The sequence below is a fragment of the Staurois parvus genome, unplaced genomic scaffold, assembly GCF_062004578.1.
Source record: "Staurois parvus isolate SC_StPar_1 unplaced genomic scaffold, SC_StPar_1.0 ptg003908l, whole genome shotgun sequence".
Classification (NCBI taxonomy): domain Eukaryota; kingdom Metazoa; phylum Chordata; class Amphibia; order Anura; family Ranidae; genus Staurois; species Staurois parvus.
This window is the reverse complement of record NW_028321703.1, coordinates 10193-19862: the sequence shown is the minus strand read 5'-3', so window position 1 is coordinate 19862 and position 9670 is coordinate 10193. Positions and strand designations below refer to the sequence as shown.

The following is a 9670-nucleotide window of genomic DNA, read 5'->3' as shown; positions in this document are numbered from 1 at the left end:
CCCGCACAGGGAGAACATGCAAACTCCAGGCAGGAGGTGCCTTGGTTGGGATTTGAACCAACGACCCGAGTACTGCCAGGTGGAAGTGCTAACCATTTAGCCCCTGTGCTGCCCCAAGATAGATGATTTCTTGTGTCCCTCAATGGATGAGAGAGGAAATAGGATTTTTGTTTTTCACTTTAAAATCCTTTTCTTGGGAGTCTGTTGAGAAGGACAGGTCCTCCTCCTCTGGTCATATGTTATTGGTACTTCTTGCTGCGTATGGGAGGTGTTATCCTGGACTGGCCTACAGAATTTTTGTTTGCTAATATCTGTTCTGCCTGTAGATGGTGTCAGCTGACAGTATATGACTTCCTGTGTCCCATAATGGACTCCAAGAAGAGTGCTGAATGAAGTCTACAAAAATCCTAATATATTCAGTACATCTCTAACAATAAAAAATAAAACAAAAAACAAAAAAAAACCCCCCATAACCCACAAAACCTGTTACAGCACAAAAAAAAAAAAAAAGGTTTTCCATGAATAAAAGCTGATGGTTGTCAGTGCTGAATGGTTTGTCTCCTCTCTGTAACTGATACATTCTGCTGGAGAGTTTGATCTTTCTGAAAATTAACAGTATCGTTGGCAGGATCTGCGGATGGAAATGAAAGCCTAAAAATGGAAAACAAATGCAGCCGTCACATCTAAGAAAGGGTAAGCTGCGATATAGGAAATATTTGCTTTTGGGTTCAGTGCGACTCTCAGCTGCAGCCGGATGGGGGTTGTATGCATGCCGCAGCAAAAGCCACGCCCCGTGTCAAGTAAAGGGGGTCCCGGCAAACCCCCCCCCCCCCCCCACCACTGCATGCAATGTACATGGTTGTGGTGCGATAGTGGGGGCTTTCCAGGGGGTGAGGAGCGGACATATTGCCTCCCAGCAAGTTGCCAACCGCAAGCTGCATCTCTCAGCGGCAAGAAAGTATCTTCATAATTCATCCGAATATAAAATATATTATTATTCAGATATGAAGATCGGGGAACTTTGGTGGGTTTTTTTTTTTCCCTGTGTCGGTCTGCTGTGACGTTCCAGGAATCCGCAGAGCCCTGCAAAGTCGCTGCAACGACCTCGCTAAACGCAGAACGGGTTCCGGAGACCTTTTTTTTTTTATCTATAAGAGCCGGTTCACACTATAGAAATGCAGTCCAGATGCGTTCCGGAAGCGGTTTTGCAGGTGCATTTTTGATGCATTCCAGTTCATTTTTCTCCTCTCTCTTTTTCTTTAATTTAAATAGGGACTTGTGCGTTTTTGATGCGTTTTACCACGTTCCAGTACAGTTCTGTGCAGAAAAAATGCTGCCTGTTCTACTTTTTTTTTCTGCGACCGGAACGCACCGGAACTGCAAGCGCTGATGTGAACTATGACACTGACAACCAGATCACCGACTTTCTGTGTGTTTTGGATGCAGAAAAAAAAAGCAGCTGAAACGTTGTGAATCCGCCCTAAGGCTAGGTGCACACCTATGCAGGCTGCGTTTGAACTGTTTCTGCGTTGCATTTTCTGTTGTGTTTTTGATGCAGGTTTTTTTTTTTTTTTTTTTTTAAATTAAATTAAAAAAAAAATTCTTGTTGCTAGGCAGATTTAAATGTAAAAACGCATTTAAAAAAATGCAGTACATGCCTTTCTGCAGCGTTTCCATTGACGTCTATAGAACTAAAAACGCAACGCTTTGCGTTCAAGAAAGTCCCTGACCCTTTCCAAAAAACGCAGAGATGTGAACGTGTCCCATAGGATGTCATGTTACACGGACTGTACTGCGTTTCTGGAAAAAGCAGAGATTTCTCACGTGACGTCCGGAGGTGCCCAAAGCTGCGGTGTCGTTGCTCGGATCGCACACGCGCCCCACAAGCGGATTATTAGAGCTGCTCTTAATCAGGTTTAAGAAAATGAGGATTTGACACGAAGATCCGGCAGAGCAGACAGAGGAGCCGCTGAGGACGCACTCAGGTAATGTGGATCCCGCTCCCCCCTCCCGTGCTGCACCCCGTTACACGTCGCCCGGATTAGTATCGCACGCATAGGCCGAGCGCAGTACACGGGTATCGCACGCATAGGCAGAGCGCAGTACACGGGTATCGCACGCATAGGCAGAGCGCAGTACACGGGTATCGCACGCATAGGCAGAGCGCAGTACACGGGTATCGCACGCATAGGCAGAGCGCAGTGCACAGTAATCGCACGCATAGGCAGAGCGCGGTACACGGGTATCGCAGGCATAAGCAGAGCGCGGTACACGGGTATCGCAGGCATAGGCAGAGCGCGGTACACGGGTATCGCAGGCATAGGCAGAGCGCGGTACACGGGTATCGCAGGCATAGGCAGAGCGCGGTACACGGGTATCGCAGGCATAGGCAGAGCGCGGTACACGGGTATCGCAGGCATAGGCAGAGCGCGGTACACGGGTATCGCAGGCATAGGCAGAGCGCGGTACACGGGTATCGCACGCATAGGCAGAGCGCAGTACATGGGTATCTCACGCATAGGCAGAGCGCAGTACACGGGTATCGCACGCATAGGCAGAGCGCAGTACACGGGTATCGCACGCATAGGCAGAGCGCAGTACACGGGTATCGCACGCATAGGCAGAGCGCAGTACAAGGGTATCGCACGCATAGGCAGAGCGCAGTACAAGGGTATCGCACGCATAGGCAGAGCGCAGTACACGGGTATCGCACGCATAGGCAGAGCGCAGTACACGGGTATCTCACGCATAGGCAGAGCGCAGTGCACGGTAATCGCACGCATAGGCAGAGCGCAGTACACGGGTATCTCACGCATAGGCAGAGCGCAGTGCACGGTAATCGCACGCATAGGCAGAGCGCAGTACACAATGATGGGACCCCCCCCCCCCCCGACACCATCAATGGGGCACTATTCCACCAACTGACACCAATGATGGGACGCCCCCTCTCACTGACACCATCAATGGGGCACTATTCCACCAACTGACACCAATGATGCCCCCCCACTGACACCATCAATGGGGTGCTATTCCACCAACTGACACCAATGATGCCCCCCCCCCACTGACACCGTCAATGGGGCACTATTCTTCCCATTGATACCAGCAACTGGGGACTTTTCCTCCCATTAGAACCAATGATGGTGCACCCATGCCGAGGCATTTTCTACCATAATGGCCACAGTGACCCCGGTCACACCGGATGTGAAGTCGCATGCCAAATCACAACCTATTGTCCAACCAATTAGAGCGGTCATATCAGTACGGTTCCGACTTGGTCGATTTCCAAAGTAGTACATGCGCTGCTTTTAGTGCTGTGTCAGATGTCTTGCAAATCGCACCTGAAATCAGCATGTCACCCGATTTTGAAATCGCGCGACTTCGCTGTAAGTCGCACGATTTCAAAGTAGGGTTTGATGTGACTGGGGGGTTAGTCGCCGGTCACAACGCTGCGATTTGTGTGCCATTTCAGGTGCGATTTATGAAGAATTTACCCTCCGGTCACATCAAGCCCGACGGTGAAGTCACATGATTTCAAAGTCGGGGGGACCCGCCGATTTCAGGTGCGATTTGCATAGACATCTGATACAGATATCTATGCAAATCGCACCAAAAGTGTTGCATGGACTACTTTTGAAATCGGTGCAGCTCTGACCAAGTCATAGGGAGGCGTAGAGTCCCATCATTTGTATCAGTAGGGGGAATTATGCCCCATCATTGGTGTCAGTGGGCCCCATTGTTGGTGTCATTGGGAGGAATTGTGCCACATCGTTGGTGTCAGTGACAGGAATTATGCCCCGTCAGCTGTGTCATTGTGCCTCATTGTTGGCATCATATGGAGGAATAGAGTCCCATCCTTTGTATCAGTAGGGGGAATTATGCCCCATCGTTGGTGTCAGTGGGCCCCATTGTTGGTGTCATTGGGAGAAATTGTGCCCGTCGTTGGTGCCAGTGAGAGGAATTATGCCCCGTCAGAAGTGTCATTGTACCCCATTGTTGGTGTCATAGGGAGGAATAGCGTCCCATCATTTGTATCAGTAGGGGGAATTATGCCCCATTGTTGGTGTCAGTGGGCCCCATTGTTGGTGTCATTGGGAGAAATTGTGCCCCATCGTTGGTGTCAGTGAGAGGAATTATGCCCCATCAGCGGTGTCATTGTGCCCTATTGTTGGTGTCATTGGGAGGAATAGCGTCCCATCATTTGTATCAGTAGGGGGAATTATGCCCCATCGTTGGTGTCATTTGGAGAAATTGTGCCACATCGTTGGTGTCAGTGAGAGGAATTATGCCCCATCAGCGGTGTCAGTGGGCCCCACTGTTGGTGTCATTGGGAGAAATTGTGCCCCATCATTGGCATCAGTGGGGGGAATTATGCCAAATTGTTGGTATCAATGGCTGAAATAGTGCCCCAAGGGCCACATAAAAGCAAAGGGCCACATCTGGCCCTCGGGCCGCAGTTTGGAGACCACTGCTTTATGCTATCCTTTTGTCAGTTCCCACATTACTCCAAGTGTACTGACTCCATAGAAAACAAATCACTGCGCTGCTTCTCCTTTCACTGTTCAGTCCCAGGCAGGGAGTGGGTCCAGGGTGACCTGGGATCACAGGAAGTGGGTTGACTTATACTTGCCATCAGACTGAGGACACTTAGTGGCAGAAGAACAATACTGCGGTTAAAATCCTTGTATTGAAGGTAAATATTTAAAGCAAAATGTTGTTATTTGTCCCGTTATCTTTTGAGGGCTCTACATTTGCACCTTGTTACTTCTGACCAGGGGCGGACTGACCATTTGGAAACTTGGGCACTGCCCGAGGGCCCGGGGTCAGTAGGGGGCCCCATGAGATGCCCCTGGTACCTTTTTCATAGGCTTTTTTGAGTTTGGGCAAGGACACAGGGGCCCCATGATCCCCTATGGCCCGGGGGCCCCATGAGTTGTCAGTCTGCCCCTGCTTCTGACCAGGGAATCGGCTTCAGGAAACTGATCCATGTCTGCATTTTTTTTTGAGCCTTCAAATTAATTTTCTATTCACAGACCTGATGACACGGACCGAATACCAGCGTGGCATTCACACCCCACCGCTTGTCAAGTCGGCTGTCAGCATCAGCATGCCTGGCGTGTCCGAGGGCTCCGGAGCCGATAAAGATGGGGGCCCTGAACCGAACGGCAGGTGTTCGGGCGTGGCCCAGCCTATAAAGGCTCGGCAAGTCCTGGCGTACCTTCCACGGCCCCCTACGGACACCAGCCGTTACCGTAGCTTTCCACAGAAGGTAAGCAGCGTGCAGAGAAAGTAGCAAATACATTGGCTCCTCGGTTTACTTGCATTGATTGGTTGATGGAGGACCAAATCAGAACATTTGAACCCTTGTGTGGTTGAGATCCTTGGGGGAAAAAAAACCAAGCTGACTCTACCTTTCTGTTTCCGCAGCCAGAATGCGTGGTGGTTCCAACGTATCCAGCAGAGACCAAAGCGGCTCCTCACCCGATGCCACCACCGACTCACCCCCTTCTTCCACTTCCCGACATCATGCCTCGTAGTGTCTACAAACGTCATATGAGCACCACAGACATCAACTATCCCTACCCAGCCCGACCTCGCCAAAGCGTCTGCATCTCTTCGGACCTCCCAAAGTACCGCTGCTCTTCCCTAAAAGATGGCGGACATTCCAACGGACGCTGGTACCCCCGCCATGCCATCAGCGTTCCCGACATTACTCACGGACCTCGTTACATCAACATGCCACCCCGCGGGGTCTTTTCTGCCCCGGCAACAGGGCCTGACAAGACTCCGAAACATCGTTGCAAACTAATGGAGGCCGAACTTCACCAAGGCAAGGCCTCCACGCAGAAAGAGCGCCAGAGGTACGTGGCAAAGGACGGCAAATGCCAAGTCAACTTGGGACGCATTGAAGAGAAGGGGCGCTTCTTGTCGGACATTTTCACTACCATAGTTGATCTCAAGTACCGCTGGTTTCTCTTTGTGTTCATGATGTGCTACATTGTGACGTGGCTGATCTTTGCCACCATCTACTACCTAGATGCCTTTTGGCGCCATGATTTGCTTCACTTTGAAAATGACGACTGGAGCCCGTGCTTTCAGAACGTCGACAGCTTTATATCAGCCTTGCTTTTCTCTGTGGAGACCCAACGTACCATCGGATATGGTTCCCGCATGGTTACGGCCAACTGCCAAGAAGGGGTCTACCTGGTCATGGCCCAGTCCATTGTTGGATCCATGATTGACGCTCTCATGGTGGGCTGCATGTTCGTCAAAATTTCCCGCCCCAAGAAGAGAGCCCAGACACTGATCTTCAGCCAGAACTGTGTGGTGTGCCCGCGGGATGAGCGTCTCTGCTTGATGTTCCGTATTGGTGACCTACGAGACAGCCATATGGTGGACGCCAAAATCCGGGCAAAGCTGATTAAGTCACGACAGACCTATGAAGGGGAATTCCTCCCCCTAGAACAGTCAGAAATAAACCTTGGCTACGAGACGGGAGAAGATCGATTATTCCTGGTGGAGCCGCAAGTCATCTGTCACGTGATCGATGAAAAAAGTCCTTTTTATGAAATGGGACCACAGGAACTTATGCGAGACCAGTTTGAGATCATCGTCATTCTGGAAGGAGTTGTAGAAGCCACGGGTAAGTGAATCAGCACCATAAAGCCAGTCTGAAGCTGTTTGGACAGCTTGGCATGTTAGCAGTGACAAGGTCAGTTATACTATATGGTCAAAAGTATGTGGACCTCCAAATGATGGAGTTCAGGTGTTTCTAATGATGGGTACCGGTAACACTACAACATACTAAGGCATTGAAGACAATTTTTGCCCTTCCTACCTTGTAGTAACAGTTTGGTGAAGACCCTTTTGTGTTCATAAAGACATGGTTTGACCAGTTTGGTATGGAGGAGCTCAAGTGTCCTGACCTCAACCCTACTGAACACTTTTTAGATGAATTGGTACGCTAATCGTGAGTCAGTTCTTCTCCTCCAGCATCAGTACCTGACCTCACAAATGTTATTTTGGCAAATAATTCCGACGGACACATTCCAAAATCTTACAGGAAACCTTCCCAGAAGAGTGGATGCTGTTGTAGTTGCAAATTGGGAGCAACTCCATATGAATGGCCATGGTTTTGGAATAAGATGTCCAACATTTTTCACACTGGCCCCCAATGTAAGGGACATTCTTCCCACTGACCACCAATGTAAGGCACATTCTCCCCACTGACCCCCAATGTAAGGGACATTCTTCCCACTGACCACCAATGTAAGGGACATTCTTCCCACTGACCACCAATGTAAGGGACATTCTTCCCACTGACCACCAATGTAAGGGACATTCTTCCCACTGACCACCAATGTAAGGGACATTCTTCCCACTGACCACCAATGTAAGGGACATTCTTCCCACTGATCCCCAATGTAAGGGACATTCTTCCCACTGACCACCAATGTAAGGGACATTCTTCCCACTGACCACCAATGTAAGGGACATTCTTCCCACTGACCCCCAATGTAAGAAGCATTCTCCCCACTGGCCACCAATGTAAGGGATATTCTCCCCACTGGCCACCAATGTAAGGGATATTCTCCCCACTGGCCACCAATGTAAGGGATATTCTCCCCACTGACCCCCAATGTAAGGGACATTCTCCCCACTGACCCCCAATGTAAGGGACATTCTCCCCACTGGCCACCAATGTAAGGCACATTCTTCCCACTGACCCCCAATGTAAGGGACATTCTTCCCACTGACCCCCAATGTAAGGCACATTCTTCCCACTGACCACCAATGTAAGGGATATTCTCCCCACTGGCCACCAATGTAAGGGATATTCTCCCCACTGGCCACCAATGTAAGGAGCATTCTTCCCACTGACCCCCAATGTAAGGGACATTCTTCCCACTGACCCCCAATGTAAGGCACATTCTTCCCACTGACCACCAATGTAAGGGACATTCTCCCCACTGACCCCCAATGTAACGGACATTCTTCCCACTGACCACCAATATAAGGGACATTCTTCCCACTGACCCCCAATATAAGGGACATTCTTCCCACTGACCCCCAATGTAAGGGACATTCTTCCCACTGACCCCCAATGTAAGGGACATTCTTCCCACTGACCCCCAATGTAAGGGACATTCTTCCCACTGGCCACCAATGTAAGGGGCATTCTTCCCACTGATCACCAATGTAAGGGACATTCTTCCCACTGATCACCAATGTAAGGGGCATTCTTCCCACTGACCACCAATGTAAGGGACATTCTTCCCACTGACCCCCAATGTAAGGGACATTCTTCCCACTGACCCCCAATGTAAGGGACATTCTTCCCACTGACCACCAATGTAAGGGACATTCTTCCCTTTGATCACCAATGTAAAGGACATTCTTCCCACTGATCACCAATGTAAGGGACATTCTTCCAACTGACAACCAATATAAGGGACATTCTTCCCACTGACCCCCAATGTAAGGGACATTCTTCCCACTGACCCCCAATGTAAGGGACATTCTTCTCACTGATCACCAATGTAAGGGGCATTCTTTTCACTGACCACCAATGTAAGGGGCATTCTTCCCACTGACCCCCAATGTAAGGGACATTCTCCTCACTGGCCACCAATGTAAGTGGCATTCTTCCCACTGGTCACCATTGTAAGGAACGTTCTTCACTTTGACCACCAATGGAAGGGACATTCTTCCCACATACCCTGATTAATTTTACAGGGGTTCTCCAAGAACTGGAAATTATTTCAAGGATTCCTCTGGAGTAAAAAGGTTGATAACGGCTGATTCAGTCATATAGTTGATGTCTTTGTTTTTATTTATTTATTATTATTATTATTATTATTGACTGATCAAATTTCAGGGTGCTATGTAGGGACACAAAAAATTCTAGATATTTACTAAAGAGCTACCAAGCAGAAATGAGGGAGTACAAGTCTGGAACAGTCCATATTTTAAAAACAAGAGATTATCTATAAATCACCCCGCATCCCTTAGGTAAATTTTGGACTAACTCCATCAGAGCTGCATCCTTACTCATCTCTTTTATTTCAGGTATGACCTGCCAGGCCAAAAGCTCTTACTTGGAGAATGAAATCATCTGGGGTCACCGTTTCGAGCCCTGCATGACCCTGGAAAAGGGCGCCTTTCGTGTGGACTACAAGCGCTTCCACAAGACATTCGAGGTCCAGCTACCACGCTGCAGTGCCAAGGAGATGGAGGAGATGAGGGATCTGGAGGGCTCGGAGTTCAGCTTCTACTGGGAGAATGGTGACTTCTTTACGGGACGTCGACACACCATGACAGATAGGTGGGACGAGGAAGAGGAGGAACACAGGAGGGCTCCAGGAGAGGGATTTTCAGATCGCAGTAGGAGGGTGATTGGAAACATCGCTGAAGAACGCAGCTTTGACTTCAATGGCAGCGACTGAAACCTCTGAGAGTGACTGAAAAATGTGGACCCAGAATGGTGGAGGCTGAAGACCAACTCAAGCCAGCCCTGATATTTCAGTTTTGTGTGGCTGAAGTTTAAGACCAACTCAAGCCAGCCCTGATATTTCAGTTTTTTGTGGCTGAAGCTGAAGACCAACTCAAGCCAGCCCTGATATTTCAGTTTTGTGTGGCTGAAGCTGAAGACCAACTCAAGCCAGCCCTG

General features: G+C 49.4%; 1 pseudogene; it reads left to right on the top strand.

The window, feature by feature from the left end:
• Positions 1–5038: 5038 nt before the first annotated feature.
• On the top strand, positions 5039–9455 carry LOC149427298 (G protein-activated inward rectifier potassium channel 3-like; annotated as a pseudogene).
• Positions 9456–9670: the final 215 nt, after the last annotated feature.